This window comes from Mesoplodon densirostris, chromosome 4 (genome assembly GCF_025265405.1).
Source record: "Mesoplodon densirostris isolate mMesDen1 chromosome 4, mMesDen1 primary haplotype, whole genome shotgun sequence".
In the NCBI taxonomy this organism is placed as follows: domain Eukaryota; kingdom Metazoa; phylum Chordata; class Mammalia; order Artiodactyla; family Ziphiidae; genus Mesoplodon; species Mesoplodon densirostris.
In genome coordinates, this window is record NC_082664.1 from 96814487 (window position 1) to 96836807 (window position 22321).

A 22321-nucleotide genomic window follows, 5' to 3' on the forward strand; every position below is an offset into this window, starting at 1 on the left:
AGAGCCACTAATGAGAACAGAATGGCGGTGCCTCTACAAGGTAAACATTTTGCTACCATATGATCCAGCAGGCGAACTCCTGGGCCTATAAGCTAAGAAAACAGAATTGGAAAGACACAGGCAGGCAAATGTGCATTGCTGCAGCATTACCATAGCCATGACCTGGAAGCAACCAAAAAGTCCAGCAACAGATGAGTGGACAAAGAAGAACTGGTACATGTACAGACAGAATATTAGCCAAGGAAAAAAAGGACACAATGCCATTTGCAGCACCGTAGATGAGTCTAGAGGTAATCACGTGACTTGTAGTAAGTCAGAAAGACACATATCGTATGATATCACTTATAGGTGTTACCTAAGAATTGATACTAGTGAAGATATTTCCACAGAGAAGGGCAATCACAGATTCATTAAACAAACTTATGGTTCACCAATGGAAAGGTGTGAGGATTGGATACATTAGGATATTGGGGTTAGCAGACATATACAAACACAGGTGAAATATATAATCACCAAACACCTACGGAACACCAAGAGAAGACTACTCAACATTCTGTCATAACATACATGGGAAAAGGATCCCAGGAAGAACAGACATATGTATATGTGTAAAAGAACCACATCTTGCACACCTACAAGAAGCCAAACATTGCAATCAAACTTGCTGTGATAAAAAATAAAAATTAAGTGAAAAAAATAAACGAACAAGAAATAGTGAGACAAACTTAAGGGTCTTTTTCCTGGCACATTCCATTCTAAATTACAACCTAGAACACGACTTCCATTGAGGTTCTGTTGCCCTAGTCACCAGATTTGGTAAAGGAGAACTGCTGCCACCTTGTGGCCGTTTCACACAACAGCAGCTTTAATCCCAGCGCTAATGGTCAGTTGATATTCAAAAGAATTGCAGGCCTGTAAATGAGACCTGTCCTGAAAACAAATCCTGGGGTCGTATACTGACCAAAAAATTCAAAAGACCTCCATATTTCAAAACGACAGTTTCAAGAGGCATATTTTACGGACATTTGTGTTCTGCTTCTTTTTCTTTCTTTCTTTATTTTTGTTAAAAAAACGGGAATGGAAAAAGGCCACCCTCAGAATGGGAGAAAATATGTGAAAACGAATCAATGGACAAAGGTTTCATCTCCAATATATATAAACAGCTCATGCAGCTTAATATTAAAAAAAACCACTTCAAAAATGGGTAGAATATCTAAATAGACATTTCTTCAAAGGAGACCCAGAGATGGCCAAGATGCACATGAAAAGCTGCTCAACATCACTAATTATTAGAGAAAGGCAAATCAAAACTTCAATGAGGTATCACCTCACACCTGTTAGAATGGGCATCATCAGAAAATCTACCAACTACAAATGCTGTGGAGGGTGTGGACAAATGGATCCCTCTTCCACTATTGGTGGGAATGTCAATTGATACAGTCACTAAGGAGAAGAGTATGGAGGTTCATTAAAAAAACTAAAAATACAGTTACCATATGATCCAGCAATCCCACTTCTGGGCATATACCCAGAGAAAACCATAAATCAAAAAGACACATTCACCACAATGTTCATTGCAGCACTATTTACAATAGCCAGGTCATGGAAGCAAGCTAAATGCCCACAGACAGACGAATGGATAAAGATGTGGTACATATATAAAATGGAATATTGCTCAGCCATATAAAGGAATGAAACTGGGTCATTTGTAGAGACGTGAATGGATCTAGAGACTGTCCTACAGAGAGAAGTAAGTCAGAAAGAGAAAACCAAATATTGCGTATTAATGCATATATGTGGAAGCTCGAAAAATGGTACAGATGAACCAGTTTGCAGGGCAGAATTAGAGACACAGGGTTAGAGAACAAACGTATGGAAATCAATGGGGGCGGAAGCCATGGGGTGGTGGTGGTGGGATGAGTTGGGAGATTGGGACTGACCTGTATACATGTATATGTATAAAATAGATAACTAATAATAACCTGCTGTATAAAAAAATAAATAATATTAAATTTCAAAAATTTTAAAAACAAATAAAATTTAAAAATAAAACAGAAAAATGTTCTTCCCTTCACACAGATGTATTTATATGAATGAATCATTTCCATGCTTATATCTATAAATACATAAATGAGGAATAAAATCTACCTTAATAAAACAGAAAAAATAAACAGAACCCACTAGTTATACAGAGGAACAGCCTATCAGGGCACTTGCTCCAGTGGTAAACAATTCTGAAGCTGGTCAGAGGCGGAGAATTATCTCCCATGCAGCCAGCATTCCCCCCGCAAGGAGCATCCTCATTGCAAAGCTGGGGGACCGTACATAGGCGCCTGTGAGTAAACGTGAGCTGAGCCCCCAGCCAGCTGCTGCTGAACTGTTCCCACACTTCCCAGGTAAAACACCTGAATATGTACAAGGACTTGAAAGCATAGAGGAAGGGCCGTGGATCCACACCAGTGAAAGCACGCAGGCTGACTTGGTGCCTGCAGGCCTGCCAGGATGATCCTGGCCCCAGGTGCTCTTCTGAAAACTTTCCATTTCCCTGCCTGAGATATCCGTCCTGTCTTGGCCCCCACTGCTTTTTTCCTCCCTCACCTCTGCCCGCAGAGAAATTCCAGCGGAAGGTATGGGTGACCCATCCTCTTCTTTAGCAGGTGGCAGTCTGGCAACTCCTGCAGAAAGTCCAGCAGAGCCCCTCTCACACCGGGCCACCCACAAAACCATGCCCCCTCACTCCCTCCCACCAGCACAGCCCCGAGACTGCTGACGGGGCTGAAAATATGGCGTCAGGCACAGCTGCAGGGGCTGTTGCTCCCTGGAGCGGGGTTTATATTGACCTCAACCCAGGCACACCTGGGGAGGGCTGGCCGGCAGGGACAGGCTGCTCCGGTCAGCCAATCCTCACCCCTCAGTGGCTCACACTGCAGAAAATGGACCTCGCTGAAACGGCCAGTTCCAAGCAACAGGTGTGGGCTCCTGAGAGTCAGGATAGACAAGGGGCTGCGTCCCTGGCTTGTTTTCTAATCATTTTATCTGGCCCATGAGTGGGAGACAATTTCAAGAAGACCTAATCCTAATGAGAGGAGCCCAGGAGTCAGGGAGAGGAGGGGTGATGGTTGGAGGCAAAGGCCTGGTGCCCCGGCTGCAGTGGAAGTCTCTGGAAGACCAGGCAGAGGGAGGCTGCACAGAGTGATGCCCAGGGTCAGAGACCTGTCGGAGCTGCTGTTTGTTAGTTCAAGTGCTGCTCTGAGGTGCTCTGTGTCAGCTCTGCGTGACAGGCGTTCTGGGGTGCTCTGCAATGAGGGCTATGTGCACGGTGCCTGTGTGCCCAGCCCTGCCATGGTACCTGCCCAGGGGAGCTCTGTATCGTGGGAGGTGCCTAAGCACGAGAGCCTCATGGGCTGCTGGGTAGTTTCACAGGTGAGCTCCATACCCTGGGAGTGGCCTGAACATGAGAACCCCATTGGCTGCTGGGGCCCTGCCCAGGTGAGCCCCATATCCTGGGAGGGGCCTGACCACGAGAGCCCCGTGGGCTGCTGGGGACCTGGTAAAGGATGTTAGGACAGTCAGTGAAGCCACCGAGGATATACACCCAGTAGTTCCTAATTCCTAGACCCTACTGGTCATTCTCCCATCCACCAGGACATGGTATTCTGTGTTAGACTTCAATGATGCCTTCTTCTGTATTCCATTGGTCCCAGAAAGGCTCTGCTGCCCTAGGAACCAGACTTGGGAATGGAGAAACGCTGCCGCCTTGTGGCCATTTCCCACAACAGCAGCTTTAAACCCACTGCTAATGGTCACTAAATAGTCACACTCATTGCAGGCCTGTGAATAACACGTGCCCTCAAAAACAAACATGGGGTCGAAAATTGACCCAAAAATTCAAAAGAGGGCAACCATCCAAGAAGACAATTTCAAGAGTTTAATTGTACTCTCCGTTATTTTTCTGTTTTTCTCTGCCAGAAATTTAAAAAGGCATGGAAAAATGCTAAACATTAGGAATAATTAAAGATATGCAAATCCAAATTACAAAAACCTATCAGCTCACAGCAGTCAGAATGGCCATCAGCAAAAATTCTGCAAACCATAAATGCTGAAGGGGTTTTGGAGAAATGCCTACCCTTGCTTCAACGTGGGACATGGTAAGAGCCAGTTATGAAAACAAAAATGCCATGCCTTGTAAAGATAAATACTGAGCTACCATTCAATCAAGCATATCCACTGCTGGGCCTATCGCCTGAGGGGATGAGAATCAAAAAGACAGGCTGGGATTCACTGGTGGCGCAGTGGATGAGAGTCCGCCTGCCAGTGCAGGGGACATGGGTTCATGCCCCGAATCGGGAAGATCCCACATGCTGCGGAGCGGCTGTTTCCGTGAGCTATGGCTGCCGGGCCTGTGCATCCGGAGGCTGTGCTCTGCAATGGGAGGGTCCACGGCAGTGAGAGGCCCATGTACCACAAACAAAAGACACATGCTGGCAATCCTGCACTCCAGCAATATGTACCAAAGCCAACACATGGAAGCTACGAAAATGTCCATCAACAGAGGAATGCTCAAAGAAGAAGTGGTCCATGAACACAATGGAATATGACTCCAATAACAAAATATATAAATTCAATTTCTAAAACAAACATAAGTAAGGAGACATCAGCTTTCTGGGGCACATTCAACTCTAATATATAACCGAGGAACACCACTGCCAGGATGGTCTGTTTCCCTAGTTAAGAGACTGGGAAAAGCAGAAATGCTGCCACTCTCTGGCAGTTACCTGCAAGAGCAGCTATAAAACCTGTGCTAAGTGTCACTTCATATGCACCAGTACTGGAGGGCTGTGAATGAAACCTGCCCTCATAATGTCTTGAGGGAGGTAATGGCCAAAATATTTCTAAATGTCACACATACTTCCCGAAAACAATTTGAAAAGGTAAGCTGTACTCACAGTTGGAAGAAAAAAAGGACATGCCAGAAAACTCAATTTCAAGGTATTATGAGACGCATGCAAATCCAACCACAAAGTGGTATCAGCTCACACTAGTCAGAATAAACTTCAGCAAAAATACTACAAACAATAAACGCTGAAGGTGTTGTGGAGAAGAGCATAACCTCAACTTTAAGTGGGACGTAGCCTGGTAAGAGCCACTAATGAGAACAGAATGGCGGTGCCTCTACAAGGTAAACATTTTGCTACCATATGATCCAGCAGGCGAACTCCTGGGCCTATAAGCTAAGAAAACAGAATTGGAAAGACACAGGCAGGCAAATGTGCATTGCTGCAGCATTACCATAGCCATGACATGGAAGCAACCAAAAAGTCCAGCAACAGATGAGTGGACAAAGAAGAACTGGTACATGTACAGACAGAATATTAGCCAAGGAAAAAAAGGACACAATGCCATTTGCAGCACCGTAGATGAGTCTAGAGGTAATCACGTGACTTGTAGTAAGTCAGAAAGACACATATCGTATGATATCACTTATAGGTGTTACCTAAGAATTGATACTAGTGAAGATATTTCCACAGAGAAGGGCAATCACAGATTCATTAAACAAACTTATGGTTCACCAATGGAAAGGTGTGAGGATTGGATACATTAGGATATTGGGGTTAGCAGACATATACAAACACAGGTGAAATATATAATCACCAAACACCTACGGAACACCAAGAGAAGACTACTCAACATTCTGTCATAACATACATGGGAAAAGGATCCCAGGAAGAACAGACATATGTATATGTGTAAAAGAACCACATCTTGCACACCTACAACAAGCCAAACATTGCAATCAAACTTGCTGTGATAAAAAATAAAAATTAAGTGAAAAAAATAAACGAACAAGAAATAGTGAGACAAACTTAAGGGTCTTTTTCCTGGCACATTCCATTCTAAATTACAACCTAGAACACGACTTCCATTGAGGTTCTGTTGCCCTAGTCACCAGATTTGGTAAAGGAGAACTGCTGCCACCTTGTGGCCGTTTCACACAACAGCAGCTTTAATCCCAGCGCTAATGGTCAGTTGATATTCAAAAGAATTGCAGGCCTGTAAATGAGACCTGTCCTGAAAACAAATCCTGGGGTCGTATACTGACCAAAAAATTCAAAAGACCTCCATATTTCAAAACGACAGTTTCAAGAGGCATATTTTACGGACATTTGTGTTCTGCTTCTTTTTCTTTCTTTCTTTATTTTTGTTAAAAAAACGGGAATGGAAAAAGGCCACCCTCAGAATGGGAGAAAATATGTGAAAACGAATCAATGGACAAAGGTTTCATCTCCAATATATATAAACAGCTCATGCAGCTTAATATTAAAAAAAACCACTTCAAAAATGGGTAGAATATCTAAATAGACATTTCTTCAAAGGAGACCCAGAGATGGCCAAGATGCACATGAAAAGCTGCTCAACATCACTAATTATTAGAGAAAGGCAAATCAAAACTTCAATGAGGTATCACCTCACACCTGTTAGAATGGGCATCATCAGAAAATCTACCAACTACAAATGCTGTGGAGGGTGTGGACAAATGGATCCCTCTTCCACTATTGGTGGGAATGTCAATTGATACAGTCACTAAGGAGAAGAGTATGGAGGTTCATTAAAAAAACTAAAAATACAGTTACCATATGATCCAGCAATCCCACTTCTGGGCATATACCCAGAGAAAACCATAAATCAAAAAGACACATTCACCACAATGTTCATTGCAGCACTATTTACAATAGCCAGGTCATGGAAGCAAGCTAAATGCCCACAGACAGACGAATGGATAAAGATGTGGTACATATATAAAATGGAATATTGCTCAGCCATAAAAAGGAATGAAACTGGGTCATTTGTAGAGACGTGAATGGATCTAGAGACTGTCCTACAGAGAGAAGTAAGTCAGAAAGAGAAAACCAAATATTGCGTATTAATGCATATATGTGGAAGCTCGAAAAATGGTACAGATGAACCAGTTTGCAGGGCAGAATTAGAGACACAGGGTTAGAGAACAAACGTATGGAAATCAATGGGGGCGGAAGCCATGGGGTGGTGGTGGTGGGATGAGTTGGGAGATTGGGACTGACCTGTATACATGTATATGTATAAAATAGATAACTAATAATAACCTGCTGTATAAAAAAATAAATAATATTAAATTTCAAAAATTTTAAAAACAAATAAAATTTAAAAATAAAACAGAAAAATGTTCTTCCCTTCACACAGATGTATTTATATGAATGAATCATTTCCATGCTTATATCTATAAATACATAAATGAGGAATAAAATCTACCTTAATAAAACAGAAAAAATAAACAGAACCCACTAGTTATACAGAGGAACAGCCTATCAGGGCACTTGCTCCAGTGGTAAACAATTCTGAAGCTGGTCAGAGGCGGAGAATTATCTCCCATGCAGCCAGCATTCCCCCCGCAAGGAGCATCCTCATTGCAAAGCTGGGGGACCGTACATAGGCGCCTGTGAGTAAACGTGAGCTGAGCCCCCAGCCAGCTGCTGCTGAACTGTTCCCACACTTCCCAGGTAAAACACCTGAATATGTACAAGGACTTGAAAGCATAGAGGAAGGGCCGTGGATCCACACCAGTGAAAGCACGCAGGCTGACTTGGTGCCTGCAGGCCTGCCAGGATGATCCTGGCCCCAGGTGCTCTTCTGAAAACTTTCCATTTCCCTGCCTGAGATATCCGTCCTGTCTTGGCCCCCACTGCTTTTTTCCTCCCTCACCTCTGCCCGCAGAGAAATTCCAGCGGAAGGTATGGGTGACCCATCCTCTTCTTTAGCAGGTGGCAGTCTGGCAACTCCTGCAGAAAGTCCAGCAGAGCCCCTCTCACACCGGGCCACCCACAAAACCATGCCCCCTCACTCCCTCCCACCAGCACAGCCCCGAGACTGCTGACGGGGCTGAAAATATGGCGTCAGGCACAGCTGCAGGGGCTGTTGCTCCCTGGAGCGGGGTTTATATTGACCTCAACCCAGGCACACCTGGGGAGGGCTGGCCGGCAGGGACAGGCTGCTCCGGTCAGCCAATCCTCACCCCTCAGTGGCTCACACTGCAGAAAATGGACCTCGCTGAAACGGCCAGTTCCAAGCAACAGGTGTGGGCTCCTGAGAGTCAGGATAGACAAGGGGCTGCGTCCCTGGCTTGTTTTCTAATCATTTTATCTGGCCCATGAGTGGGAGACAATTTCAAGAAGACCTAATCCTAATGAGAGGAGCCCAGGAGTCAGGGAGAGGAGGGGTGATGGTTGGAGGCAAAGGCCTGGTGCCCCGGCTGCAGTGGAAGTCTCTGGAAGACCAGGCAGAGGGAGGCTGCACAGAGTGATGCCCAGGGTCAGAGACCTGTCGGAGCTGCTGTTTGTTAGTTCAAGTGCTGCTCTGAGGTGCTCTGTGTCAGCTCTGCGTGACAGGCGTTCTGGGGTGCTCTGCAATGAGGGCTATGTGCACGGTGCCTGTGTGCCCAGCCCTGCCATGGTACCTGCCCAGGGGAGCTCTGTATCGTGGGAGGTGCCTAAGCACGAGAGCCTCATGGGCTGCTGGGTAGTTTCACAGGTGAGCTCCATACCCTGGGAGTGGCCTGAACATGAGAACCCCATTGGCTGCTGGGGCCCTGCCCAGGTGAGCCCCATATCCTGGGAGGGGCCTGACCACGAGAGCCCCGTGGGCTGCTGGGGACCTGGTAAAGGATGTTAGGACAGTCAGTGAAGCCACCGAGGATATACACCCAGTAGTTCCTAATTCCTAGACCCTACTGGTCATTCTCCCATCCACCAGGACATGGTATTCTGTGTTAGACTTCAATGATGCCTTCTTCTGTATTCCATTGGTCCCAGAAAGGCTCTGCTGCCCTAGGAACCAGACTTGGGAATGGAGAAACGCTGCCGCCTTGTGGCCATTTCCCACAACAGCAGCTTTAAACCCACTGCTAATGGTCACTAAATAGTCACACTCATTGCAGGCCTGTGAATAACACGTGCCCTCAAAAACAAACATGGGGTCGAAAATTGACCCAAAAATTCAAAAGAGGGCAACCATCCAAGAAGACAATTTCAAGAGTTTAATTGTACTCTCCGTTATTTTTCTGTTTTTCTCTGCCAGAAATTTAAAAAGGCATGGAAAAATGCTAAACATTAGGAATAATTAAAGATATGCAAATCCAAATTACAAAAACCTATCAGCTCACAGCAGTCAGAATGGCCATCAGCAAAAATTCTGCAAACCATAAATGCTGAAGGGGTTTTGGAGAAATGCCTACCCTTGCTTCAACGTGGGACATGGTAAGAGCCAGTTATGAAAACAAAAATGCCATGCCTTGTAAAGATAAATACTGAGCTACCATTCAATCAAGCATATCCACTGCTGGGCCTATCGCCTGAGGGGATGAGAATCAAAAAGACAGGCTGGGATTCACTGGTGGCGCAGTGGATGAGAGTCCGCCTGCCAGTGCAGGGGACATGGGTTCATGCCCCGAATCGGGAAGATCCCACATGCTGCGGAGCGGCTGTTTCCGTGAGCTATGGTTGCCGGGCCTGTGCATCCGGAGGCTGTGCTCTGCAATGGGAGGGTCCACGGCAGTGAGAGGCCCATGTACCACAAACAAAAGACACATGCTGGCAATCCTGCACTCCAGCAATATGTACCAAAGCCAACACATGGAAGCTACGAAAATGTCCATCAACAGAGGAATGCTCAAAGAAGAAGTGGTCCATGAACACAATGGAATATGACTCCAATAACAAAATATATAAATTCAATTTCTAAAACAAACATAAGTAAGGAGACATCAGCTTTCTGGGGCACATTCAACTCTAATATATAACCGAGGAACACCACTGCCAGGATGGTCTGTTTCCCTAGTTAACAGACTGGGAAAAGCAGAAATGCTGCCACTCTCTGGCAGTTACCTGCAAGAGCAGCTATAAAACCTGTGCTAAGTGTCACTTCATATGCACCAGTACTGGAGGGCTGTGAATGAAACCTGCCCTCATAATGTCTTGAGGGAGGTAATGGCCAAAATATTTCTAAATGTCACACATACTTCCCGAAAACAATTTGAAAAGGTAAGCTGTACTCACAGTTGGAAGAAAAAAAGGACATGCCAGAAAACTCAATTTCAAGGTATTATGAGACGCATGCAAATCCAACCACAAAGTGGTATCAGCTCACACTAGTCAGAATAAACTTCAGCAAAAATACTACAAACAATAAACGCTGAAGGTGTTGTGGAGAAGAGCATAACCTCAACTTTAAGTGGGACGTAGCCTGGTAAGAGCCACTAATGAGAACAGAATGGCGGTGCCTCTACAAGGTAAACATTTTGCTACCATATGATCCAGCAGGCGAACTCCTGGGCCTATAAGCTAAGAAAACAGAATTGGAAAGACACAGGCAGGCAAATGTGCATTGCTGCAGCATTACCATAGCCATGACATGGAAGCAACCAAAAAGTCCAGCAACAGATGAGTGGACAAAGAAGAACTGGTACATGTACAGACAGAATATTAGCCAAGGAAAAAAAGGACACAATGCCATTTGCAGCACCGTAGATGAGTCTAGAGGTAATCACGTGACTTGTAGTAAGTCAGAAAGACACATATCGTATGATATCACTTATAGGTGTTACCTAAGAATTGATACTAGTGAAGATATTTCCACAGAGAAGGGCAATCACAGATTCATTAAACAAACTTATGGTTCACCAATGGAAAGGTGTGAGGATTGGATACATTAGGATATTGGGGTTAGCAGACATATACAAACACAGGTGAAATATATAATCACCAAACACCTACGGAACACCAAGAGAAGACTACTCAACATTCTGTCATAACATACATGGGAAAAGGATCCCAGGAAGAACAGACATATGTATATGTGTAAAAGAACCACATCTTGCACACCTACAACAAACCAAACATTGCAATCAAACTTGCTGTGATAAAAAATAAAAATTAAATGAAAAAAAAACCAACAAGAAATAGTGAGACAAACTTAAGGGTCTTTTTCCTGGCACATTCCATTCTAAATTACAACCTAGAACAGGCCTTCCATTGAGGTTCTGTTGCCCTAGTCACCAGATTTGGTAAAGGAGAACTGCTGCCACCTTGTGGCCGTTTCACACAACAGCAGCTTTAATCCCAGTGCTAATGGTCAGTTGATATTCAAAAGAATTGCAGGCCTGTAAATGAGACCTGTCCTGAAAACAAATCCTGGGGTCGTATACTGACCAAAAAATTCAAAAGACCTCCATATTTCAAAACGACAGTTTCAAGAGGCATATTTTACGGACATTTGTGTTCTGCTTCTTTTTCTTTCTTTCTTTATTTTTGTTAAAAAAACGGGAATGGAAAAAGGCCACCCTCAGAATGGGAGAAAATATGTGAAAACGAATCAATGGACAAAGGTTTCATCTCCAATATATATAAACAGCTCATGCAGCTTAATATTAAAAAAAACCACTTCAAAAATGGGTAGAATATCTAAATAGACATTTCTTCAAAGGAGACCCAGAGATGGCCAAGATGCACATGAAAAGCTGCTCAACATCACTAATTATTAGAGAAAGGCAAATCAAAACTTCAATGAGGTATCACCTCACACCTGTTAGAATGGGCATCATCAGAAAATCTACCAACTGCAAATGCTGCGGAGGGTGTGGACAAATGGATCCCTCTTCCACTATTGGTGGGAATGTCAATTGATACAGTCACTAAGGAGAAGAGTATGGAGGTTCATTAAAAAAACTAAAAATACAATTACCATATGATCCAGCAATCCCACTTCTGGGCATATACCCAGAGAAAACCATAAATCAAAAAGACACATTCACCACAATGTTCATTGCAGCACTATTTACAATAGCCAGGTCATGGAAGCAAGCTAAATGCCCACAGACAGACGAATGGATAAAGATGTGGTACATATATAAAATGGAATATTGCTCAGCCATAAAAAGGAATGAAACTGGGTCATTTGTAGAGACGTGAATGGATCTAGAGACTGTCCTACAGAGAGAAGTAAGTCAGAAAGGGAAAACCAAATATTGCGTATTAATGCATATATGTGGAAGCTCGAAAAATGGTACAGATGAACCAGTTTGCAGGGCAGAATTAGAGACACAGGTTTAGAGAACAAACGTATGGAAATCAATGGGGGCGGAAGCCATGGGGTGGTGGTGGTGGGATGAGTTGGGAGATTGGGACTGACCTGTATACATGTATATGTATAAAATAGATAACTAATAATAACCTGCTGTATAAAAAAATAAATAATATTAAATTTCAAAAATTTTAAAAACAAATAAAATTTAAAAATAAAGCAGAAAAATGTTCTTCCCTTCACACAGATGTATTTATATGAATGAATTATTTCCATGCTTATATCTATAAATACAAAAATGAGGAATAAAATCTACCTTAAAAAAACAGAAAAAATAAACAGAACCCACTAGTTATACAGAGGAACACCCTATGAGGGCACTTTCTCCAGTGGTAAACAATTCTGTCGTTGGTCAGAGGTGGAGAATTATCTCCCATGCAGCCAGCAGTCCCCCCGCAAGGAGCGTCCTCATTGCAAAGCTGGGGGACCGTACATAGGCATCTGTGAGTAAACGTGAGCTGAGCCCCCAGCCAGCTGCTGCTGAACTGTTCCCACACTTCCCAGGTAAAACACCTGAATATGTACAAGGACTTGAAAGCATAGAGGAAGGGCCGTGGATCCACACCAGCGAAAGCACGCAGGCTGACTTGGTGCCTGCAGGCCTGCCAGGATGATCCTGGCCCCAGGTGCTCTTCTGAAAACTTTCCATTTCCCTGCCTGAGATATCCGTCCTGTCTTGGCCCCCACTGCTTTTTTCCTCCCTCACCTCTGCCCGCAGAGAAATTCCAGCGGAAGGTATGGGTGACCCATCCTCTTCTTTAGCAGGTGGCAGTCTGTCAACTCCTGCAGAAAGTCCAGCAGAGCCCCTCTCACACCAGGCCACCCACAAAACCATGCCCCCTCACTCCCTCCCACCAGCACAGCCCCGAGACTGCTGACGGGGCAGAGAATATGGCGTCAGGCACAGCTGCAGGGGCTGTTGCTCCCTGGAGCGGGGTTTATATTGACCTCAACCCAGGCACACCTGGGGAGGGCTGGCCGGCAGGGACAGGCTGCTCCGGTCAGCCAATCCTCACCCCTCAGTGGCTCACACTGCAGAAAATGGACCTCGCTGAAACGGCCAGTTCCAAGGAACAGGTGTGGGCTCCTGAGAGTCAGGATAGACAAGGGGCTGCGTCCCTGGCTTGTTTTCTAATCATTTTATCTGGCCCATGAGTGGGAGACAATTTCAAGAAGACCTAATCCTAATGAGAGGAGCCCAGGAGTCAGGGAGAGGAGGGGTGATGGTTGGAGACAAAGGCCTGGTGCCCCGGCTGCAGTGGAAGTCTCTGGAAGACCAGGCAGAGGGAGGCTGCACAGAGTGATGCCCAGGGTCAGAGACCTGTCGGAGCTGCTGTTTGTTAGTTCAAGTGCTGCTCTGAGGTGCTCTGTGTCAGCTCTGCGTGACAGGCGTTCTGGGGTGCTCTGCAATGAGGGCTATGTGCACGGTGCCTGTGTGCCCAGCCCTGCCATGGTACCTGCCCAGGGGAGCTCTGTATCGTGGGAGGTGCCTAAGCACGAGAGCCTCATGAGCTGCTGGGTAGTTTCACAGGTGAGCTCCATACCCTGGGAGTGGCCTGAACATGAGAACCCCATTGGCTGCTGGGGCCCTGCCCAGGTGAGCCCCATATCCTGGGAGGGGCCTGACCACGAGAGCCCCGTGGGCTGCTGGGGACCTGGTAAAGGATGTTAGGACAGTCAGTGAAGCCACCGAGGATATACACCCAGTAGTTCCTAATTCCTAGACCCTACTGGTCATTCTCCCATCCACCAGGACATGGTATTCTGTGTTAGACTTCAATGATGCCTTCTTCTGTATTCCATTGGTCCCAGAAAGGCTCTGCTGCCCTAGGAACCAGACTTGGGAATGGAGAAACGCTGCCGCCTTGTGGCCATTTCCCACAACAGCAGCTTTAAACCCACTGCTAATGGTCACTAAATAGTCACATTCATTGCAGGCCTGTGAATAACACGTGCCCTCAAAAACAAACATGGGGTCGAAAATTGACCCAAAAATTCAAAAGAGGGCAACCATCCAAGAAGACAATTTCAAGAGTTTAATTGTACTCTCCGTTATTTTTCTGTTTTTCTCTGCCAGAAATTTAAAAAGGCATGGAAAAATGCTAAACATTAGGAATAATTAAAGATATGCAAATCCAAATTACAAAAACCTATCAGCTCACAGCAGTCAGAATGGCCATCAGCAAAAATTCTGCAAACCATAAATGCTGAAGGGGTTTTGGAGAAATGCCTACCCTTGCTTCAACGTGGGACATGGTAAGAGCCAGTTATGAAAACAAAAATGCCATGCCTTGTAAAGATAAATACTGAGCTACCATTCAATCAAGCATATCCACTGCTGGGCCTATCGCCTGAGGGGATGAGAATCAAAAAGACAGGCTGGGATTCACTGGTGGCGCAGTGGATGAGAGTCCGCCTGCCAGTGCAGGGGACATGGGTTCATGCCCCGAATCGGGAAGATCCCACATGCTGCGGAGCGGCTGTTTCCGTGAGCTATGGTTGCCGGGCCTGTGCATCCGGAGGCTGTGCTCTGCAATGGGAGGGTCCACGGCAGTGAGAGGCCCATGTACCACAAACAAAAGACACATGCTGGCAATCCTGCACTCCAGCAATATGTACCAAAGCCAACACATGGAAGCTACGAAAATGTCCATCAACAGAGGAATGCTCAAAGAAGAAGTGGTCCATGAACACAATGGAATATGACTCCAATAACAAAATATATAAATTCAATTTCTAAAACAAACATAAGTAAGGAGACATCAGCTTTCTGGGGCACATTCAACTCTAATATATAACCGAGGAACACCACTGCCAGGATGGTCTGTTTCCCTAGTTAAGAGACTGGGAAAAGCAGAAATGCTGCCACTCTCTGGCAGTTACCTGCAAGAGCAGCTATAAAACCTGTGCTAAGTGTCACTTCATATGCACCAGTACTGGAGGGCTGTGAATGAAACCTGCCCTCATAATGTCTTGAAGGAGGTAATGGCCAAAATATTTCTAAATGTCACACATACTTCCCGAAAACAATTTGAAAAGGTAAGCTGTACTCACAGTTGGAAGAAAAAAAGGACATGCCAGAAAACTCAATTTCAAGGTATTATGAGACGCATGCAAATCCAACCACAAAGTGGTATCAGCTCACACTAGTCAGAATAAACTTCAGCAAAAATACTACAAACAATAAACGCTGAAGGTGTTGTGGAGAAGAGCATAACCTCAACTTTAAGTGGGACGTAGCCTGGTAAGAGCCACTAATGAGAACAGAATGGCGGTGCCTCTACAAGGTAAACATTTTGCTACCATATGATCCAGCAGGCGAACTCCTGGGCCTATAAGCTAAGAAAACAGAATTGGAAAGACACAGGCAGGCAAATGTGCATTGCTGCAGCATTACCATAGCCATGACATGGAAGCAACCAAAAAGTCCAGCAACAGATGAGTGGACAAAGAAGAACTGGTACATGTACAGACAGAATATTAGCCAAGGAAAAAAAGGACACAATGCCATTTGCAGCACCGTAGATGAGTCTAGAGGTAATCACGTGACTTGTAGTAAGTCAGAAAGACACATATCGTATGATATCACTTATAGGTGTTACCTAAGAATTGATACTAGTGAAGATATTTCCACAGAGAAGGGCAATCACAGATTCATTAAACAAACTTATGGTTCACCAATGGAAAGGTGTGAGGATTGGATACATTAGGATATTGGGGTTAGCAGACATATACAAACACAGGTGAAATATATAATCACCAAACACCTACGGAACACCAAGAGAAGACTACTCAACATTCTGTCATAACATACATGGGAAAAGGATCCCAGGAAGAACAGACATATGTATATGTGTAAAAGAACCACATCTTGCACACCTACAACAAGCCAAACATTGCAATCAAACTTGCTGTGATAAAAAATAAAAATTAAGTGAAAAAAATAAACGAACAAGAAATAGTGAGACAAACTTAAGGGTCTTTTTCCTGGCACATTCCATTCTAAATTATAACCTAGAACAGGCCTTCCATTGAGGTTCTGTTGCCCTAGTCACCAGATTTGGTAAAGGAGAACTGCTGCCACCTTGTGGCCGTTTCACACAACAGCAGCTTTAATCCCAGCGCTAATGGTCAGTTGATATTCAAAAGAATTGCAGGCCTGTAAATGAGACCTGTCCTGAAAACAAATCCTGGGGTCGTATACTGACCAAAAAATTCAAAAGACCTCCATATTTCAAAACGACAGTTTCAAGAGGCATATTTTACGGACATTTGTGTTCTGCTTCTTTTTCTTTCTTTCTTTATTTTTGTTAAAAAAACGGGAATGGAAAAAGGCAACCCTCAGAATGGGAGAAAATATGTGAAAACGAATCAATGGACAAAGGTTTCATCTCCAATATATATAAACAGCTCATGCAGCTTAATATTAAAAAAAAACCACTTCAAAAATGGGTAGAATATCTAAATAGACATTTCTTCAAAGGAGACCCAGAGATGGCCAAGATGCACATGAAAAGCTGCTCAACATCACTAATTATTAGAGAAAGGCAAATCAAAACTTCAATGAGGTATCACCTCACACCTGTTAGAATGGGCATCATCAGAAAATCTACAAACTACAAATGCTGTGGAGGGTGTGGACAAATGGATCCCTCTTCCACTATTGGTGGGAATGTCAATTGATACAGTCACTAAGGAGAAGAGTATGGAGGTTCATTAAAAAGACTAAAAATACAGTTACCATATGATCCGGCAATCCCACTTCTGGGCATATACCCAGAGAAAACCATAAATCAAAAAGACACATTCACCACAATGTTCATTGCAGCACTATTTACAATAGCCAGGTCATGGAAGCAAGCTAACTGCCCACAGACAGACGAATGGATAAAGATGTGGTACATATATAAAACGGAATATTGCTCAGCCATAAAAAGGAATGAAACTGGGTCATTTGTAGAGACGTGAATGGATCTAGAGACTGTCCTACAGAGAGAAGTAAGTCAGAAAGAGAAAACCAAATATTGCGTATTAATGCATATATGTGGAAGCTAGAAAAATGGTACAGATGAACCAGTTTGCAGGGCAGAATTAGAGACACAGGGTTAGAGAACAAACGTATGGAAATCAAGGGGGGGAAGCCATGGGGTGGTGGTGGTGGGATGAGTTGGGAGATTGGGACTGACCTGTATACATGTATATGTATAAAATAGATAACTAATAATAACCTGCTGTATAAAAAAATAAATAATATTAAATTTCAAAAATTTTAAAAACAAATAAAATTTAAAAATAAAACAGAAAAATGTTCTTCCCTTCACACAGATGTATTTATATGAATGAATTATTTCCATGCTTATATCTATAAATACATAAATGAGGAATAAAATCTACCTTAAAAAAACAGAAAAAATAAACAGAACCCACTAGTTATACAGAGGAACACCCTATCAGGGCACTTGCTCCAGTGGTAAACAATTCTGAAGTTGGTCAGAGGCGGAGAATTATCTCCCATGCAGCCAGCATTCCCCCCGCAAGGAGCATCCTCATTGCAAAGCTGGGGGACCGTACATAGGCGTCTGTGAGTAAACGTGAGCTGAGCCCCCAGCCAGCTGCTGCTGAACTGTTCCCACACTTCCCAGGTAAAACACCTGAATATGTACAAGGACTTGAAAGCATAGAGGAAGGGCCGTGGATCCACACCAGCGAAAGCACGCAGGCTGACTTGGTGCCTGCAGGCCTGCCAGGATGATCCTGGCCCCAGGTGCTCTTCTGAAAACTTTCCATTTCCCTGCCTGAGATATCCGTCCTGTCTTGGCCCCCACTGCTTTTTTCTTCCCTCACCTCTGCCCGCAGAGAAATTCCAGCGGAAGGTATGGGTGGCCCATCCTCTTCTTTAGCAGGTGGCAGTCTGGCAACTCCTGCAGAAAGTCCAGCAGAGCCCCTCTCACACCGGGCCACCCACAAAACCATGCCCCCTCACTCCCTCCCACCAGCACAGCCCCGAGACTGCTGACGGGGCAGAGAATATGGCGTCAGGCACAGCTGCAGGGGCTGTTGCTCCCTGGAGCGGGGTTTATATTGACCTCAAACCAGGCACACCTGGGGAGGGCTGGCCGGCAGGGACAGGCATCTCCGGTCAGCCAATCCTCACCCCTCAATGGCTCACACTGCAGAAAATGGACTCGCTGAAACGGCCAGTTCCAAGGAACAGGTGTGGGCTCCTGAGAGTCAGGATAGACAAGGGGATGCATCCCTGGCTTGTTTTCTAATCATTTTATCTGGCCCATGAGTGGGAGACAATTTCAAGAAGACCTAATCCTAATGAGAGGAGCCCAGGAGTCAGGTAGAGGAGGGGTGATGGTTGGAGACAAAGGCCTGGTGCCCCGGCTGCAGTGGAAGTCTCTGGAAGACCAGGCAGAGGGAGGCTGCACAGAGTGATGCCCAGGGTCAGAGACCTGTCGGAGCTGCTGTTTGTTAGTTCAAGTGCTGCTCTGAGGTGCTCTGTGTCAGCTCTGCGTGACAGGCGTTCTGGGGTGCCCTGCAATGAGGGCTATGTGCACGGTGCCTGTGTGCCCAGCCCTGCCATGGTACCTGCCCAGGGGAGCTCTGTATCGTGGGAGGTGCCTAAGCACGAGAGCCTCATGGGCTGCTGGGTAGTTTCACAGGTGAGCTCCATACCCTGGGAGTGGCCTGAACATGAGAACCCCATTGGCTGCTGGGGATCTGCCCAGGTGAGCCCCATATCCTGGGAGGGGCCTGACCACGAGAGCCCCGTGGGATGCTGGGGACCTGGTAAAGGATGTTAGGACAGTCAGTGAAGCCACCGAGGATATACACCCAGTAGTTCCTAATTCCTAGAACCTACTGGTCATTCTACCATCCACCAGGACATGGTATTCTGTGTTAGACTTCAATGATGCCTTCTTCTGTATTCCATTGGTCCCAGAAAGGCTCTGCTGCCCTAGGAACCAGACTTGGGAATGGAGAAACGCTGCCGCCTTGTGGCCATTTCCCACAACAGCAGCTTTAAACCCACTGCTAATGGTCACTAAATAGTCACACTCACTGCAGGCCTGTGAATAACACATGCCCTCAAAAACAAACATGGGGTCGAAAATTGACCCAAAAATTCAAAAGAGGGCAACCATCCAAGAAGACAATTTCAAGAGTTTAATTGTACTCTCCGTTATTTTTCTGTTTTTCTCTGCCAGAAATTTAAAAAGGCATGGAAAAATGCTAAACATTAGGAAGAATTAAAGATATGCAAATCCAAATTACAAAAACCTATCAGCTCACAGCAGTCAGAATGGCCATCAGCAAAAATTCTGCAAACCATAAATGCTGAAGGGGTTTTGGAGAAATGCCTACCCTTGCTTCAACGTGGGACATGGTAAGAGCCAGTTATGAAAACAAAAATGCCATGCCTTGTAAAGATAAATACTGAGCTACCATTCAATCAAGCATATCCACTGCTGGGCCTATCGCCTGAGGGGATGAGAATCAAAAAGACAGGCTGGGATTCACTGGTGGCGCAGTGGATGAGAGTCCGCCTGCCAGTGCAGGGGACATGGGTTCATGCCCCGAATCGGGAAGATCCCACATGCTGCGGAGCGGCTGTTTCCGTGAGCTATGTTTGCCGGGCCTCCGCATCCGGAGCCTGTGCTCTGCAATGGGAGGGTCCACGGCAGTGAGAGGCCCATGTACCACAAACAAAAGACACATGCTGGCAATCCTGCACTCCAGCAATATGTACCAAAGCCAACACATGGAAGCTACGAAAATGTCCATCAACAGAGGAATGCTCAAAGAAGAAGTGGTCCATGAACACAATGGAATATGACTCCAATAACAAAATATATAAATTCAATTTCTAAAACAAACATAAGTAAGGAGACATCAGCTTTCTGGGGCACATTCAACTCTAATATATAACCGAGGAACACCACTGCCAGGATGGTCTGTTTCCCTAGTTAACAGACTGGGAAAAGCAGAAATGCTGCCACTCTCTGGCAGTTACCTGCAAGAGCAGCTATAAAACCTGTGCTAAGTGTCACTTCATATGCACCAGTACTGGAGGGCTGTGAATGAAACCTGCCCTCATAATGTCTTGAGGGAGGTAATGGCCAAAATATTTCTAAATGTCACACATACTTCCCGAAAACAATTTGAAAAGGTAAGCTGTACTCACAGTTGGAAGAAAAAAAGGACATGCCAGAAAACTCAATTTCAAGGTATTATGAGACGCATGCAAATCCAACCACAAAGTGGTATCAGCTCACACTAGTCAGAATAAACTTCAGCAAAAATACTACAAACAATAAACGCTGAAGGTGTTGTGGAGAAGAGCATAACCTCAACTTTAAGTGGGACGTAGCCTGGTAAGAGCCACTAATGAGAACAGAATGGCGGTGCCTCTACAAGGTAAACATTTTGCTACCATATGATCCAGCAGGCGAACTCCTGGGCCTATAAGCTAAGAAAACAGAATTGGAAAGACACAGGCAGGCAAATGTGCATTGCTGCAGCATTACCATAGCCATGACATGGAAGCAACCAAAAAGTCCAGCAACAGATGAGTGGACAAAGAAGAACTGGTACATGTACAGACAGAATATTAGCCAAGGAAAAAAAGGACACAATGCCATTTGCAGCACCGTAGATGAGTCTAGAGGTAATCACGTGACTTGTAGTAAGTCAGAAAGACACATATCGTATGATATCACTTATAGGTGTTACCTAAGAATTGATACTAGTGAAGATATTTCCACAGAGAAGGGCAATCACAGATTCATTAAACAAACTTATGGTTCACCAATGGAAAGGTGTGAGGATTGGATACATTAGGATTTTGGGGTTAGCAGACATATACAAACACAGGTAAAATATATAATCACCAAACACCTACGGAACACCAAGAGAAGACTACTCAACATTCTGTCATAACATACATGGGAAAAGGATCCCAGGAAGAACAGACATATGTATATGTGTAAAAGAACCACATCTTGCACACCTACAACAAACCAAACATTGCAATCAAACTTGCTGTGATAAAAAATAAAAATTAAATGAAAAAAAAAAACGAACAAGAAATAGTGAGACAAACTTAAGGGTCTTTTTCCTGGCACATTCCATTCTAAATTACAACCTAGAACACGACTTCCATTGAGGTTCTGTTGCCCTAGTCACCAGATTTGGTAAAGGAGAACTGCTGCCACCTTGTGGCCGTTTCACACAACAGCAGCTTTAATCCCAGCGCTAATGGTCAGTTGATATTCAAAAGAATTGCAGGCCTGTAAATGAGACCTGTCCTGAAAACAAATCCTGGGGTCGTATACTGACCAAAAAATTCAAAAGACCTCCATATTTCAAAACGACAGTTTCAAGAGGCATATTTTACGGACATTTGTGTTCTGCTTCTTTTTCTTTCTTTCTTTATTTTTGTTAAAAAAACGGGAATGGAAAAAGGCAACCCTCAGAATGGGAGAAAATATGTGAAAACGAATCAATGGACAAAGGTTTCATCTCCAATATATATAAACAGCTCATGCAGCTTAATATTAAAAAAAAACCACTTCAAAAATGGGTAGAATATCTAAATAGACATTTCTTCAAAGGAGACCCAGAGATGGCCAAGATGCACATGAAAAGCTGCTCAACATCACTAATTATTAGAGAAAGGCAAATCAAAACTTCAATGAGGTATCACCTCACACCTGTTAGAATGGGCATCATCAGAAAATCTACAAACTACAAATGCTGTGGAGGGTGTGGACAAATGGATCCCTCTTCCACTATTGGTGGGAATGTCAATTGATACAGTCACTAAGGAGAAGAGTATGGAGGTTCATTAAAAAAACTAAAAATACAGTTACCATATGATCCGGCAATCCCACTTCTGGGCATATACCCAGAGAAAACCATAAATCAAAAAGACACATTCACCACAATGTTCATTGCAGCACTATTTACAATAGCCAGGTCATGGAAGCAAGCTAAATGCCCACAGACAGACGAATGGATAAAGATGTGGTACATATATAAAATGGAATATTGCTCAGCCATAGAAAAGAATGAAACTGGGTCATTTGTAGAGACGTGAATGGATCTAGAGACTGTCCTACAGAGAGAAGTAAGTCAGAAAGAGAAA